The following is a 17,500-nucleotide window of genomic DNA, read 5'->3' as shown; positions in this document are numbered from 1 at the left end:
TAGTCAGACCTGCAGGTTACGCTACTGACCGTCTCAGTTCGAAGATTTTACCTAGTTACGGTGGAATACATCCACTTGTTTTCAATAATAAAGAGACTTAGTAATTTTAATATTTCTATTAGTAATTAGACAGATTTGCATCTATGCCTATTATCAGATTTTGTTGGGGCGCCATATGGTAAAGGTGTGGATGGGAAAACTGTGGATAGAGGGCGATGTGCTAGCAACCCTTTCTCCTTAGTGTTTTAGGAAGTAAACAACGACACAAATAACTACGCAGAGGCAGCCATGGTTGAAACAAGAACAACAACAACAAGCATTACTAAAAGAGAAAAGAAACATGGTCATTCCTTACCCAAGTGATAAGACCTGACATTTGGGAGATGTCACTTATGCGCTCTTGAATTAGTTTGATAGTTGAGCTCTGATTGGCTGTATGCAATGAATTCATAGATGGGGTCCGGAACTCTCGTGGAAGAAAAATCCGCGTACTTTACTGTGTTGATGCTTACTAGCTCATACCTGTTCCTGAATAGCAAAGGATTATCGTTTTATATATGAGAATATGGTGGATTCACAGATATAGAGGGGCCGCCACTTCCTGTAAATATTATTGATATAGCAAAGTTCCTTGATATATAGCCACGCTCATGCCTTCTGTTATTACGGTTCTGGTAGTGACATTTAGTTCAGATAATTTTGAATCACATATAACAGATCCGCCTTGTTAATCTGTTATATCTTCAATTTTACAAGGCGGCGAGCTGGCAGAAACGTTAGCACGCCGGGCGAAATGCGTGGCCGTATTTCGTCTGCCGTTACGTTCTGAGTTCAAATTTCGCCGAGGTCGACTTTGCCTTTCATCCTTTCGGGGTCTATAAATTAAGTACCAGTTGCGCACTGGGGTCGATGTAATCGACTTAATCCGTTTGTCTGTCCTTGTTTGTCCTCTCTGTGTTTAGCCCCTTGTGGGTAGTAAAGAACCAGGTATCTCGTCTGCCGTAGGCGGCGAGCTGGCAGAAACGTTAGCACGCTGGGCGAAATGCGTGGCCGTATTTCGTCCGCCGTTACGTTCTGAGTTCAAATTCCGCCGAGGTCGACTTTGCCTTTCATCCTTTCGGGGTCGATAAATTAAGTACCAGTTGCGCACTGGGGTCGATGTAATCGACTTAATCCCTTTGTCTGTCCTTGTTTGTCTTCTCTGTGTTTAGCCCCTTGTGGGTAGTAAAGAAACAGGTATTTCGTCTGCCGTAGGCGGCGAGCTGGCAGAAACGTTAGCACGCCGGGCGAAATGCGTGGCCGTATTTCGTCTGCCGTTACGTTCTGAGTTCAAATTTCGCCGAGGTCGACTTTGCCTTTCATCCTTTCGGGGTCTATAAATTAAGAACCAGTTGCGCACTGGGGTCGATGTAATCGACTTAATCCGTTTGTCTGTCCTTGTTTGTCCTCTCTGTGTTTAGCCCCTTGTGGGTAGTAAAGAAATACATATAACAGATCCGCTTCAGACTCGGAGTACCTCTTCAGGAATTCTTTGTCAACTCCGAATATATGTAATTAATTTTTTTGCTGTTTTCTGTAACCGGAAGAACAGTATTATATAGAACATCACAACACGGAATATTCTTCGAGATAAACGATTTCTGCTTTTGACTTTTGTAATAGATTTTCTTCTCACTGATAGGTGCCCAGTATTCTCGTTATTCTTGTAATGGCATTGGCATTCGCAGATGGAAACTTGACAAGACTTATTGGAGTCTTGTAGCCATAACAGAGAAATTCCCGGTAGCCTATCAAATAGATCGTTAACTGCGTCTCTGGCGATAAGGAGCTCTCCGGGAGGACATGAAGACATTCTTCTTACTTCAGCTATCTCATCAGTCACTTATAAATTATTTGCCAGTGATCTTGGAGAAACCCTATTAGTCAAAGTTTATACAGGTTCTACAAAATATGTAAACCCATGGCAAGGGCTTGTTATTCTTTCTGCATTTGTCTATATTCTCCGGAACGAGTGCTACATACACAAACACCATTTTGAAAAACACGATCTGCCGCCAGTCTTACACGTCATGCTCTGCATACATTATGGATACTGTGGAGGCGCAATGGCCCAGTGGTTAGGGCAGCGGACTCGCGGTCGTAAGATCGTGGTTTCGATTCCCAAACCGGGCGTTGTGAGTGTTTATTGAGCGAAAACACGTTCAATATGACCACCCAGTTGGATTAAAAAGTTTTGCGTCTCAATAAATTATAACTACCTCAATATACGCTCAATATACTCTCATACACGCACATATATACACAATTACCCATCACGCACATACATACACATATACACACTTACAAATTGGTGCACACGCACACAAACATATACGCAGATATGTAGGCCTTTATACAACACGCGGTGGAGGCGCAATGGCCCAGTGGTTAGAGCAGCGGACTCGCGGTCATAGGATCGCGGTTTCGATTCCCAGACCGGGCGTTGTGAGTGTTTATTGAGCGAAAACACCTAAAAGCTCCACGAGGCTCCGGCAGGGATGGTGGTGATCCCTGCTGTACTCTTTCACCACAACTTTCTCTCACTCTTACTTCCTGTTTCTGTTGTACCTGTATTTCAAAGGGCCGGCCTTGTCACTCTCTGTGTCACGCTGAATATCCCCGAGAACTACGTTAAGGGTACACGTCTCTGTGGAGTGCTCAGCCACTTACACGTTAATTTCACGAGCAGGCTGTTCCGTTGATTCGGATCAACCGGAATCCTGGTCGTCGTAACCGACGGAGTGCTTCCATCACATTATGGATATATGTATGAAAATATGTGTGCATGTATGCATGTATTCATAAATAAATATTCATGTATGTATATATGCTTGTAAATATGTCCTGAGTATGACTTTGAAGGGGGCCGTATGGTGGAGCTCTGGTACGGAAGATCCGGATATCTAAAGTGAATGGAACACACTTAGCCACTATTGTTCTCAGGTCTACACTCACCCAAAGAATTACAAACTGTTAGAATCGCAGTTATGGTTTAATTAGCAAGTGAAACATTGGGATGAATGAACCTTACTTCTCATTAGAAGTTCCTTCTAAAAGAGAGTAAATTCGTATGAAAAAAAAACCCGAAGAACTGTTGGGTTCTGGTTATTTCACCCCCGTTGTACCGCTCGTTCTATAGCATATTCTAATGGGTCAATTTAGTGACTCAAAACAATATCAAGAACAAGAACTTATTTTTTTCCATATTCTCTGCCATGAAAATAAAATGTCCACATAAAATAAACGAAAACACAAAAATTCTAAACACAAGAAAAATAGAGAAAACTGTTCAATAAAGGCGGAAGAAATGAAAATAATAGTTCACACCACAAATAGTTCATAAAGGAAAGAGAAAGGAAAACAACAGTTCACAAAGAGTAAATAAAAATATATAGTTCCAGGCGGAAAAAAAAAATTCAGGCCACAATGGTACTCTGGCCCTATTCGATCCCGGCTCCTTCACAGCTCTCAATTTGATGGTAAAATCCAGTTCTTTGCTTGTAACTAAGCAAAACATTTTTTAATCTCTTTCCTCAAATCCATAATTTTCGAAACCTCTAAGTTGGTTTGAAAACAACAAAAATTCTTCTTCAATTTTTATCCACTGTTGAGAAACAACAATTTACTTCAAAAAGTTCCGGCTTGCTTCTCCGGCTGTTCAAACAAGCCCACCTGCAACAAGCCACACACAGTTTGCTTGCAAAACAAGCAACATATTCACCGCCAAGGGTAAGCGAAAATGCCCCAGAGAATATGCTGTAATAAAAATAAGAAAATAATTCTACCCAGCTCAGAGAAAAAACAAAATCGCTTACCTTGACGGCGACCGTTTTCTCTAAGACGGACCTAAACAGCAACACGTCTTCCCTTGTTCACTGCAGCAAGTAACTGGCAAACACGCAGACAAATACTGTGAAGGAGAGATAAAGAGGAAGAGGGGAGAGAGAGGTACTAGGTACACTCCCCGCACACACACACACACACACACACACACACACACACACACACACACACATATATATATATATATATATTCAATTTTTCCGCTCTAAACGTCTTCAAAGTTTCCGTAGATTTACTCCTGTCCCTTTATTTCTCTTAAATGTCAAGTATTTTGTTATTAGTTCCAAATAGGAGCCGATATATTGGTTGTTACCCTTAGATACTTTAATATCGTTATGAGCATTACTGTCACTTGGAAGCTTCCTTAGATCACGGCTTTAGCACGAGTGTCTCCCGAAACGCCTACACTGATTTGTCTGAAAACCCATTGCAATAGAGACACAAAAATACCTTAGTAATAATCGACCGTTTGAATAACTAATCGAATCATAACTAATCGCATATTTTCCACATACCATGTTGCTATATCTTAGATATGCAAAATGATTCCGTGGTAGCGTTGCCATGCTTGACATACTTCGTAGTGATTTCAGGGAAACCTTAATAAACAAACTGTATACAGGTTATACATAAATTATAAGACATTAGTGTGGGCTTAAAAGGTTTCCTCTGTCTGTTTCTCTGTGTCCTTCGGCATGTTCATAGTAAAATAAATACTTGAATTGATGTATACATCTGTCGTGTTCTTGCTCTAGTTTTAGGAAGAGTCGTCGTATATCACTGCTGAGTTAAAAAAATTTATTGGTTAACACTTGTTTTGTTTTAAAATCATTATCACGGATATTTTCTTCTGTTAAGTCGAGTAGTCCAAATACTGGAATCCATATTTGTGCATTAAACATATTCTGAGCCAATAAGTTAGTGAATGAAGAGGGATATGACGACCATCGTTATTAAATTTAAGATGTTATAAACCCTGGTTACGCACACCTTGATAAAAAACTCCATCATATCCTATCCATGTTTAAGAATCTGCAGCATTCCTCATCATATATCATAGAAAATGACAGCCTATTTATTGAGACGTTACAAGCTTAGCTTATATTTCCCCCTTGCATTAATGTCTATACATCTATCATAACCATCTTGCATTCCTGTATCGTTCCGCAGTGTCAAGACTCTATTTCTTGCCATTCATATTTGTTGCTTTCCTTTTCAGGTTCTGCAAGGAAATGTCATATGCAAAGCTATTATTTCTGTTTTCCTGTGAGCCAATGACGTATTCTTTCAGTTTTGTACAATAAAAAGATCAACGGAGTTACTGAAAACAGTGAATACCGTTAACAAATATTGCTTTCTCGAATACAGCCCTAGCCATACATTATCCTCTCGGTAACAATATATTTTACTTCCCATAGATAACTTCAGTATGATTTCTCAGGCAGGGCCACATTGCTCCTTCCTTCTCGAGCCGTAGGGCCGGTTTCCCGGTTTCCTTGGCGTATAGGTTCCCCACCTGGACGGGACGCCGTTCCATCGCAGGTGAGCTGCAAGATGCAGGAGGAAAGAGTGAGAGAAAGTTGTGGCGAAAGAGTCAGCAGAGGTTCGCCACTACCTTCTGCCGGAGCGGCGTGGAGCTTAGGTGTTTCGCTCATAAACACACACATCGCCCGCTCTAAGATTCGAACCCACCATCCCTCGACAAGTGTGTCCGCTGCTCTAACCCCTAGGCCTTGTGCCTCCACAGGTCCACATCGTCTATGGCCATGACTCTGGTTCATGAATCTTTGATAAGCTAACGAGACTAGGTCAATGCTTGTAATTCAGACACCCGTGTTTTTTTTTTGTCTGACGGCGCATATCACTATTTTGACTATGAAATCCTGTTCAGCCCATGATCAAACCCTCTGATTCCTGGATACGTTACTAAGTGCACACATTCTGGGTGTATACATTTTATATATTAAATACTTGCTCAAAGTTCTAAAAAGTTCCTGGCTTTTGGTGAAAGACAAATAAAGGAAGATCACTTAAATATAATTTTATTCAGCATATCCCCCTTCTCTGATTCACAGACTTTATTCAAACGGTCCTTCAGTTTTCCTAAGCCCTGTAAAAGAAGTCGGAAGTGTTGCCCTCCACCCACAAGCCTATCGCAAAACCCTTAAAGTCAGGCAAATTTCAGCATCCCCTCGTATAGACGTAATACATTAAAATTCCGGCTGTATACATTTTCTACACAGCCTTCTACTCATATATATTCTTATACCTTTAAGGCGGCGAGCTGGCAGAAACGATAGCACGCCGGGCGAAATGCGTAGCCGTATTTCGTCTGCTGTTACGTTCTGAGTTCAAATTCCGCCGAGGTCGACTTTGCCTTTCATCCTTTCGGGGTCGATAAATAAAGTACCAGTTACGCACTGGGGTCGATGTAATCGACTTAATCCGTTTGTCTGTCCTTGTTTGTCTCCTCTATGTTTAGCCCCTTGTGGGCAGTAAGGAAATATATATTCTTATACCTTGAAGTTTGTCATTCAAGAAGCTGATAGCATTTTGTCAGGTGTCTGGCGTTGTTTTCTGTCATTGCTGCTGTCAGCGTGAAATAGTAAGCTATATTTATACTGCAAAGAGATCTTGTAGGCAAATTTCAAAAAGACAGACCGATAGATAATCAGATAGACGTACCAGTATCTGGCCATCAAATCTCTTGGTGATTTCCTAATCTGAAGATTTTCAATCACAGTTAAAGGCATCACTTTTGATATTTCATATGTCTGTTGTAATTTATAGATTTCCGGATATTTTGTCGCCATATTTCATCGTTCTCAGCCGACTTCGTCTCATTTTACTTTACAGAATACATCCGTAAGTTCTTGAGAAGATTTACATCACTGACGCGCGCACACACACACACATACACACACAAACACACACAAACACACACAAACACACAGGCAAACACACACAGACAAACACACTCACACACGCACACAGATATGCACACACACTAACAAACAACACAAGTACGTACAGACATTCTAAACACGCGCATTTGTGACATACATGCATACTTGACAGACACATATGTACATGTGTGCATATGAATGTATATATCTATGTTTGTATTATGTATCTATGCACGCATGCATGTATGCACGTGTGTCTGCATGTAGACATGCATGTATGTATATATGTATGTTTGTATTTGTATGTCAGTATGAATGTATGTACGTATATTTATATATATATATATATATATATATATATATATATATATATATATATATTCTATGTTTCTGACGAAGATATCTGTTCGAAACGTTAAATCCTCCGTATTTCTTTCCTTTCCTGAGCGTCCAATAACTCTATACTTGTTCCACGTCCTCACATTGTTGTGTTTTCTCTTTGTTCATGTTTGGATTAACGACGAGGATGAGATATATTATATATATATATATTTATATACAGGCGTGTGTGTGTGTGTGCTTGTGTTAGTGTGTATGTGTGTGTCTTTTTGTCTGAGTTTGCCCCGCAACCCGGTATTGGTTTGTCCCCGTAACCTAACGGTTAGGCAAATCAGGGTGCTGGAATAAGTACTAGGTGCCAGGATCATTTTCATTTTTGAAATCATTTTCTCGCAAGAAACCATCAAGGTACTTGAAAAAGTGGTAGTCGATAGGAGAAAGGTCAGGAGGAATAAGTTCGGTGGGGAAGGACTTCGTTGTTGCATGATGCGCTTGCAGAGGGGAAACGCTATCGGCGTAAACCTAAAAAATTGTTTAAGGACGGCATAAATACTAATATGAAGCAACTTGGAATGGTTCCAGACGATATAGAAACCCTTTCTTCGGATCGAGTTGGATGGCGAAGAAAGGTGTGGAGTGGAGTGAAATCATTTGAAGAGACCAGGATAACGCAAGTAAAATTCAAAAGAGATCTAAAGAAGAACGTAACGACCGAGAAGGTGAATGACAATGACCTTTTTGTGTGCACAGGCTGTGACAGACCATGCCTGTCTTTTGCTGGCCTTAAATATTATCTGCGAACGCGTGGAAAACGAACCTCCAATAACTATTCTGCCTATGTGTCTGTGTACACCTTTGTATGCAGTGTATGCCATAAGGTTTGCAAATCCAACGGCGGCCTCAAAAGATATTTAAAAATTCAGAAAGAGCAGAACTTATCTGTTGGTCCAAATCAGAGGTGCAATCTATGTGCGTGTCATTTCAGAACATTGGTTTAAAAAGCCACATCAGACGCCATGATGGTGCTAAGGTGTAGGTACAGTAGGCGGTCAAACTCTGCATAAGAAGCAGACAGACACCATATACTATTATATATATATATATATTATATATATATATATATATATATATATAGATTATATATATATATATATATATATATATATTATATATATATATATATATATATATACATGCATACATACATGCATGCATGCATAAATACATAAATACATACATACATATATACATATATGTGTATGTATGTGTGTAAGTATGCATGCACGTATTTACGTGTGATATGTGTGTGTGTGCTTTATTATTTGAATGAAACATTCAATGCTTTCTAGCAAGGACATATAATCCCATCGCCAGAATTCTAATAACAAAAACAAAACGAAGTAACATGTTGAAATTCAGAAAAGCATTGCATCATATCTTCACGTTCCACTGGCGTTTTGCATTTGAAAAACTCTATGGCATCAAGTCTCGTTCCTTTGTCCGGAAAAAAATCCCCAAATATCTTCGAGATTGCAGCGAATACATTTGCTAATATCAAGAAGCGTATCAATGATTATAGGTACAAATGTAAATTTATAATCCGTATATTGAAGCTGCCGATTTCGAAGTAGTTGTCCGTAAATATTCTCTATCTCACTGGTTTGGAAAGAAATGGTCACACTGGCATGGAAGCTGATCTCTACAACTTGACATTATTTTTCATTTCTGTTCCCAACAAATTTATCAAGCCAGTTATGTTTGAAGTTTGCTGCAGTTTTGATGCGAAAGCTGCAGCAACATGCCTTCTGTAGAAACGTATGCTTGAATGTATTGAACAACAGAAATGTTTTCTATATTTTACGTAGGATAATATCCCTACATATGATATTCTATATTGTTTTCGCAGCAACATTAAACTGCATACTAAGGTATTATCATAACGACACTTTTGGTTAACTACTGATCGCGTGTGCAATATCTTCCACGGAGAAGTGACATAATCGACATTTTCGTTTGCATCTTGGGAGATTAGGCTCTTCACATTCTCTCTTTATTTTGCCAAGTATTTTGTAGCAAATTACCTGTTTCTCGAACACGAAAGAATAACCTTCAAAATAATGCGGTATAAACCGATCATGAAACTAAGAGAGGCTATACTTCCTCTCACTAATAGCATCATTCTTTAACGGGGTTATGTTCGTACAATTGGTTTATTACCCAAGGGGCGGGGGGTGCGGTTCGCCAGAAGACTCGTTCGCTTCCTCTTGTCAATTTAGAGTCGAATTTGACCCGCAACATGCTACCTGCCTGGTATGGCTTTTCGATCATCGTTCTTCAAAACTTAAGAAGCTTCCAATGATTTCTCTTTTCATCTTTTATGGTCACAAGTATTGCGATTATTTGCAGCGTGTGAATAAAAGAGTCGTCCCTCCTCCAAAAGAACCCTTAGTCCAAACGTATTGGCAGAGTGGCACGTTACCGGATGCTTTCAAAAGTAACAGTAATAAAAATGACAAGTTATCGTAAGTAATACTTTTGCCAACTATATATATATATATATATATACTAGCAGTATCGCCCGGCGTTGCTCGGGTTTGTAAGGGAAATAACTATATAAGCATTTTTAGAGAGTTATAGCCAAAAAATAGCAAAAAATGCATTAAAATTGGAAAAAAAATTATGGTAAATTTTTTTTAAATCGTTGACTCATCGTAGACATTTTTAGAGAGTTACTTCCCTTATATTTAAAAAAATGTGCATTAAAATGGAAAAAAAATGATGTTAAATTATTTTTTAAATCGTAGACTCATCGTAGACGCGCGCTAATACCCAGAAGGTCTCGATATGAATCACGACTATAAGATACCCGGTTTTGGTTAAACTGCATCGCAAAATGTGGGAGTAGTTAGGAATCTAAATCGGAGTAGACAGACACGCAACCTTACTTTTATATATAAAGATATATATATATATATATATATATATATATACATATCTGTAAAATAATATGTGACAATTATTCGGTAGCCAAGATAAAATTCTGAGTTTCGGATGCCGAAGTGGAAATCCACACCACCATCTCTTCGGTTATCTGGCCATCTGACAAAACGCTACCGAATAATTGGCATATTTTACAGATAAATTCCCTCTATTTGCATAATATTGAAGTTTCTTTCTTTCTTTTGTAATCTTACCGATTTTACCAACATATATATATATATATATATATACTAGCAGTATCGCCCGGCGTTGCTCGGGTTTGTAAGGGAAATAACTATAAAGCATTTTTAGAGAGTTATAGCCAAAAAATAGCAAAAAAATGGAAAAAAAATTATGGTAAATTTTTTTGTGAGTTAAAAAGGTCGAGTTGCGTCCCCTAGACAGTCTGTGGTTTGTGTTTCTGATTCTCGACCCCATGTCGAATTTTTCGATTTTTTTCAGAACTGGGGGAACTTTTCAAAATTTTCGCTGCGTTAGTTTTGAATTATGACATTGGGCTATGTGTGTGTCAAGTTTCATCAGAATCGGTTGAAAGCCGTGGTCAGGGTGAGGGTACAACCTAACAGACACACAGACACGCAGACAGACAACCTGCCGTTTATATATATATATATATATATATATATTATATATATATGTATGTATGTATATATATAACATATATATATATATATATATGTATGTATGTGTGTAATGTATATATACATATATATATATATATATGTGTGTATATGTATATATATATATATATATATATATACTAGCAGTATCGCCCGGCGTTGCTCAGGTTTGTAAGGGAAATAACTATAAGCATTTTTAGAGAGTTATAGCAAAAAATAGCAAAAAAATGGAAAAAAAATTATGGTAAATTTTTTTTAAATCGTTGACTCATCGTAGACATTTTAGAGAGTTACTTCCCTTATATTTAAAAAAATGTGCATTAAAATGGAAAAAAAATGATGTTAAATTATTTTTAAATCGTAGACTCATCGTAGACGCGCGCTAATACCCAGAAGGTCTCGATATAATCACGACTATAAGATACGGTTTTGGTTAACTGCACTGCATCGCAAAATGTGGGAGTAGTTAGGAATCTAAATCGGAGTAGACAGACACGCAACCTTACTTTTATATATAAAGATATATATATAATATATATATATATATATACATATCTGTAAAATAATATGTGACAATTATTCGGTAGCCAAGGTAAAATTCTGAGTTTCGGATGCCGAGGTGGAAATCCACACCACCATCTCTTCGGTTTATTGGCCATCTGACAAAACGCTACCGAATAATTGGCATATTTTACAGATAAATTCCCTCTATTTGCATAATATTGAGTTTTCTTTCTTTCTTTTGTATCTTACCGATTTTACCAATATATATATATATATAATATATATATACTACAGTATCGCCCTGCGTTGCTCGGGTTTGTAAGGGAAATAACTATAAAGCATTTTTAGAGAGTTATAGCCAAAAAATAGCAAAAAATGGGGAAAAAAATTATGGTAAATTTTTTTGTGAGTTAAAAAGGTCGAGTTCGTCCCCTAGACAGTCTGTGGTTTGTGTTTCTGATTCTCGACCCCATGTCGAATTTTTTTCGATTTTTTTCAGAACTGGGGGGGAACTTTTTAAAATTTTCGCTGCGTTAGTTTTGAATTATGACATTGGGCTATGTGTGTGTCAAGTTTCATCAGAATCGGTTGAAAGCCGTGGTCAGGTGAGGGTATACAACCTAACAGACACACAGACAACGCAGACAGACAACCTGCCGTTTATATATATATATATATATATATATATATATATTATATATATGTATATGATATATAGCATATATATATATATATATATGTATGTATGTTGATATGTATATATAATACATATATATATATATATGTATGTGTGGTATATGTATATATATATATTATATATAATACTATATCGCCCGGCGTAGGTTGTAGGAAATAACTATAGCATTTTTTAAGAGTTATAGCCAAAAAATAGCAAAAAAATAAAATATGGTAAATAGAGTAAAAAGCTGGAGTTGCGTCCCCTAACGGCTTGTTTGGGTTTCTGATTTCACCCCATGGTCGAATGATAGAGGGGAACTTTTCAAATTTCGCTGCGTTATAAACATTGGGCTATGTGTGTGTAGTATCAGATTTGAAAGCCGTGGTCAGAGTGATACGAGAAACAGCACACAGAAACGCACAGACAAACTGCCGTTTATATATATACTAGCGTAATCGCGCGTTTGCTCAGGTTTGTAAGGGAAATACTATAAAGCATTTTTAGAGAGTTATAGCCAAAAAATAGGCAAAGAATGGAAAAAAAATGATGGTAAATTTTTTTGAGAGTTTAAAAAAGTGGAGTTGCGTCCCCTAGACAGTTTTTGTTTGTGTTTTGATTCTCGACCCCATGTCGAATTTATCGATTTTTTTCAGAGCTGGGGGAACTTTTCAAAATTTTCGCTGCGTTAGTTTTGAATTATGACATTGGGCTATGTGTGTGTCAAGTTTCATCAGAATCGGTTGAAAGCCGTGGTCAGGGTGAGGGTACAAGAAAACAGACACACAGAAACACCACACAGACAAACTGCCGTTTATATAGAAGATATAATATATATATATATATATATTATATAATATATATATATATATTATGTATGTATGCATGTATATATAGTATGTATGTATGTATATATATATATATATATATATATATATTATACACACACATATATATACATGTGTGTGTGTGTGTGTATGTATATAAATAATATATATATATATATATTATATATATATATACATAATATTATTAGACACAAAACCACTATTTAGCAAATCAAACTAAGAAAGACTTAATCCAATACATAAAAAAATTTAATATAAATTAATTTCCCTGTAAATTTGGATTTATTCCCTAATATTTATTATTATATATATATATACATATATAAATACACATACACGCACATATAAATGTATATGTGAGTGAGTGTGTGTGCGTGTGTATGTGAATGTATATGTGAGCGTCAAAACTATGTTCTTATGCACCTGAGATGGGTAGAAATCAGGACTAGTCTCCTGTAAAGCCGTTTCAGCAGTTATTCTTTGCTCCTCAGAAGGACGTCCAATGACTTCTCCCATAACCTTTGATGTAGAACATACATCTTCTATACAAAACATTAATGAATGACGCTGCAACTTTCTCGGTTAATTTTGCTCGCACGTTTCTGCTTCGCATGTGTTGTCATAAATTATATTATATCGATTTTTATCTACAACGATTCATAAATGAGAATATAAGAAACATATATATTTAAATCTTGCAGAGATTCGCTGTAGCTGAAATACGGACGTTATCACATCCCTTCTGTATTATTGATGTTCAAGAATAAAAGGAGAAACATCTGACAGACCAATACGTGTAGTGAGATAAAGATCTATGTATATATGTATGTATCTCTCTATCTATATCTATATATCTATCTATTTATATCTATCTATCTATCTATCTATCTATCTATCTATCTATCTATCTATCTATCTATCTATCTATCTATCTATCTATCTATCTATCTATCTATCTATCTATCTATATATATATATATATATATATATATGTAAACACATATACATATATATACATACAAATATATATTAATATACATACCTGCGTACATACCAAGACATGAGAAGATATATATATCCATGCAACTGTAAATACTTATACATGCATATATGTGGGCGTTTGTGTTCCTGTGTGTATGTATTTATATATCTACGTTTGTATTTGTATATACGTGCTCATGTATGAACGTACGTATATGTCTATATATATATATATATATGTACATATATATGTGTGTTTGTGTGTGTGTGTGTGTGTGGTGTGTGTTGTTGTGTGTGTGTGTGCGTGTATATATAAATATATATATGTATATCTTTGTATATAAGTATATCTATGTGTATATATATATATATATTGTACACGTCATATACTTAGAGATTGGGGAGAAAAATTGCGATATGGGTGGGCGCATGTACATGCATTCGTGCATGCAAATATGAGCTGCTCTATTTTTGCCTTGGATACATCGGTTGTATATATGATGTGCAGTCACGCACGGATACGAGAGTATATGAAGTCTGCTGGAATGGTGATGCAATTACGTTGTAGCTATGAACTTTCGCTTTCGTGCCTAGGCGACTAGAAGCATCTACACATAGAATCAGAAAGCTTCTGAAGACGTACGTAAATAAATGTATAGACACAGATTTAAATCTGCTTACGCAAGTACCGATGGTATGATTTAGATGAGATGCAAGTACATATTTACTTACAACGATATCCCTCCATATACATACATACATATATATATATATATATATATATATATATATATATATATATATATATATCTATATATATATATATATATTATCGATGGCCAGCATATTAAAAAATACATTTAAAGGTTAAATTATAAACAACTTATAAATAAGGGTAAACGAAAATTCTAATGCCAAATATGCCGAAATTAGACACCTTGACCATAACCATATAATATTTCACAATACGCACCCTACTCAAAAAAGGTCGACAGACATTTCTAAAAAGTTCCATTATTACCATATCGGACCGATTTCAGGGTTAGTTCATAAGAACCATCCCTTCGTCAGTGATAAATGTGGCAAAGAAATAAATGAGATACTTACTCATACCCATGGACGAAACAAACACTAAGTCATTTCTGCATATTTAGCGTTAGAAATTTTTTTCGTTTGCCCTTATTTATAATTTGTATATATATATATATATAATATATATATATATATATATATATATATGTGTGTGTGTGTGTGTGTGTGTGTGTTACAGGATGCGATGCGTCAGTTGTCATGTATGTGCATCTTTTGTTTTTGATTTTGATGACTTTACAGCATAGTAACATCAGTTGGGTACCGTTTGTGAGAAAGACCTGAGCATCACGCAATTGGCTCTGCCATAAATTTGGTAACGATTTGCTGTACCACTTCGCAGTCACGCAGGAAGCTCCAATATGAACATTTCAGAGTGTTTGTTTAACAATCTGAGGACAGTGCACGTGATTCGAAGAGAGTTGAATGAATCTAACGATGATTACGAAGGTACGGTATCTTGGGAAACACGCTGTGATCGTTCTGATAAGAAAAGGAATCCTAAATTTATTGATGACATCGAGACCATGATTGACAACGGCACCTCCAAGTCAAACAGGTCCATCTCCATGGACATAGGAGTGTCTGAATTTCTTATCAGGCAGATAGTGCATGAAAACATTCGGTATTCCTCATACAAGATGTGAAGTGGCCAATTTTTATCCGAAGCCACAAAGGGCAAGTGGAAAGACTGAGCTACGAAGCTTTTGAACAAACTCGAGCATCCCCTTCAGCTGGACATGTTTTGGTTTTTCTCAGACTAGAAAAATGTCTGCCAGTATCAGAAGGTGAATACACAGGCGTAGAAGTGGCTCTGTGGTAAGTGGCTTGCTTACGAGCCACATGGTTCCGGGTTCAGTCCCACTGCGTGGCAACGTGGCCAGGTGTCTTCTACTATAGCCTCGGATCGACCAAAGTTTTGCAAGTGGATTCGGTAGACGGAAACTGAAAGAAGCCCGTCGTATATGTGTATATATATATATATGTGTGTGTGTATATTTGTCTGTCTCTGTTTGTATCCCCAACATCACTTGACAACCGATGCTGGTTTGTTGACGTTCCCCTACCTTAGCGGTTCGGCAAAACAGACGGATAGAATAAGTACTATGCTTAAATTGAATAAGTCCTGGGGTCGATTTGCTTGACTAAAGGCGGTGCTCCGGCATGGCCACAGTAATATGACTGAAACAAGTAAAAGACACAAACCAACTGTTGGCTTGCCGTTTCCCAAAAATGTGTACTAAGATTGAAAAGTATCAAACTACCAGTCAACATAATGTTGTTTGGAGGTTTAACTATTGATGGCCACGTTAAGTTTCCCTTTATATTCCCACACGCCTGAGGCTCAACACGGAGGTCTACCATCCGGAAGATGTAGTGCTACCTCGTGTTAAGAGGGTGGTTGCTGCAAGACTCAATATAGCAACATGACTCTACACTATGCCCCATGGCCAAGGAGACCCATTTATGGCTCTCAAACAATTTCTGCGACTACATCAGCCCTATAATTTGGTCATCTACCACCCTACACTGCATAACCCTTGATTATTATATGTTGGAGTGCAGTTGAGAGAGAGAGAGAGAGAGAGGGAGAGTGTGTGAGAGAGAGAGAGAGAGAGATGGACTGAAGGCAAGGATTACGTTATCTTCAGCAATTTAAAACTGGTGACCTTCCAGAAGAGTTGCAGTGAATTCTGAGCTTGTCTGGAAGATGTGGTTGAAGCCAATGACGGTTTTATTGAATAAATTTACTCTTAGTATTTCAGGATGTTCTTATGTAATTCTATTACATATATATCTGTTAAAATGAGATGACAGTGTTACTTAGACGACAACATGTTCACCGCACTATATATATATATATATATATATATATGTGTGTGTGTGTGTATGCATATATGTATGTGTGTGTGTGTGTGATAACGTACCCGCTAATCTGCCCACGTCGTCCAAGCATTCCTCGTCAAGCAAACCAGATGACTTGTTCGTCAGATTTCCTATTCTCCAGATTTCGCACCGTGTGACTTTTGGCTATTCCTAAAGCTAAAATGAAAAGTAAGATAACACTCAAAAGGAGAAGATTTGAGTCAACAGAGGATATTAAGCAAAAATTCGAAGGCGCAGCCCTACAGCATCCGATAATGTGATTTATAGAAATGATTCTAACAGTGATAGGAACGCTCACAGAAGTGTGCAGACTCCCAACGGGAAATATTAGAAGGACACTAAATCAAAATTGGCAAAAAGGTTGGATACTTTTTGACTACACCTCGTACAAATGTTGCGGCGGTGAAGGCAATAAAACACACATATATATGCATTTGGGCGGCGTTGTGGGCGTTGGCAAAATAATAGCAGTGGAATTGGTTAGTGTTTAATGCTTCGGTACATCTTGTTACATAACCTGGCAAACGAATTGTAAACTAGTGCTCTTGCATTGAATAAAAGAGTGTAAATATCCAACATATTAAAATATATACTCTTTTACTCTTTACTCTTTTACTTGTTCCAGTCATTTGACTGCGACCATGCTGGAGCACCGCCTTTAGTCGAGCAAATCGACCCCGGGACTTATTCTTTGTAAGCCCAGTACTTATTCTATCGGTCTGTTTTGCCGAACCGCTAAGTGAAGGGGACGTAAACACGCCAGCATCG

Source organism: Octopus sinensis, linkage group LG22 (assembly GCF_006345805.1).
Source record: "Octopus sinensis linkage group LG22, ASM634580v1, whole genome shotgun sequence".
Lineage (NCBI taxonomy): Eukaryota > Metazoa > Mollusca > Cephalopoda > Octopoda > Octopodidae > Octopus > Octopus sinensis.
The sequence above is the reverse complement of the archived record's forward strand: the minus strand, read 5'-3'. Positions refer to the sequence as shown.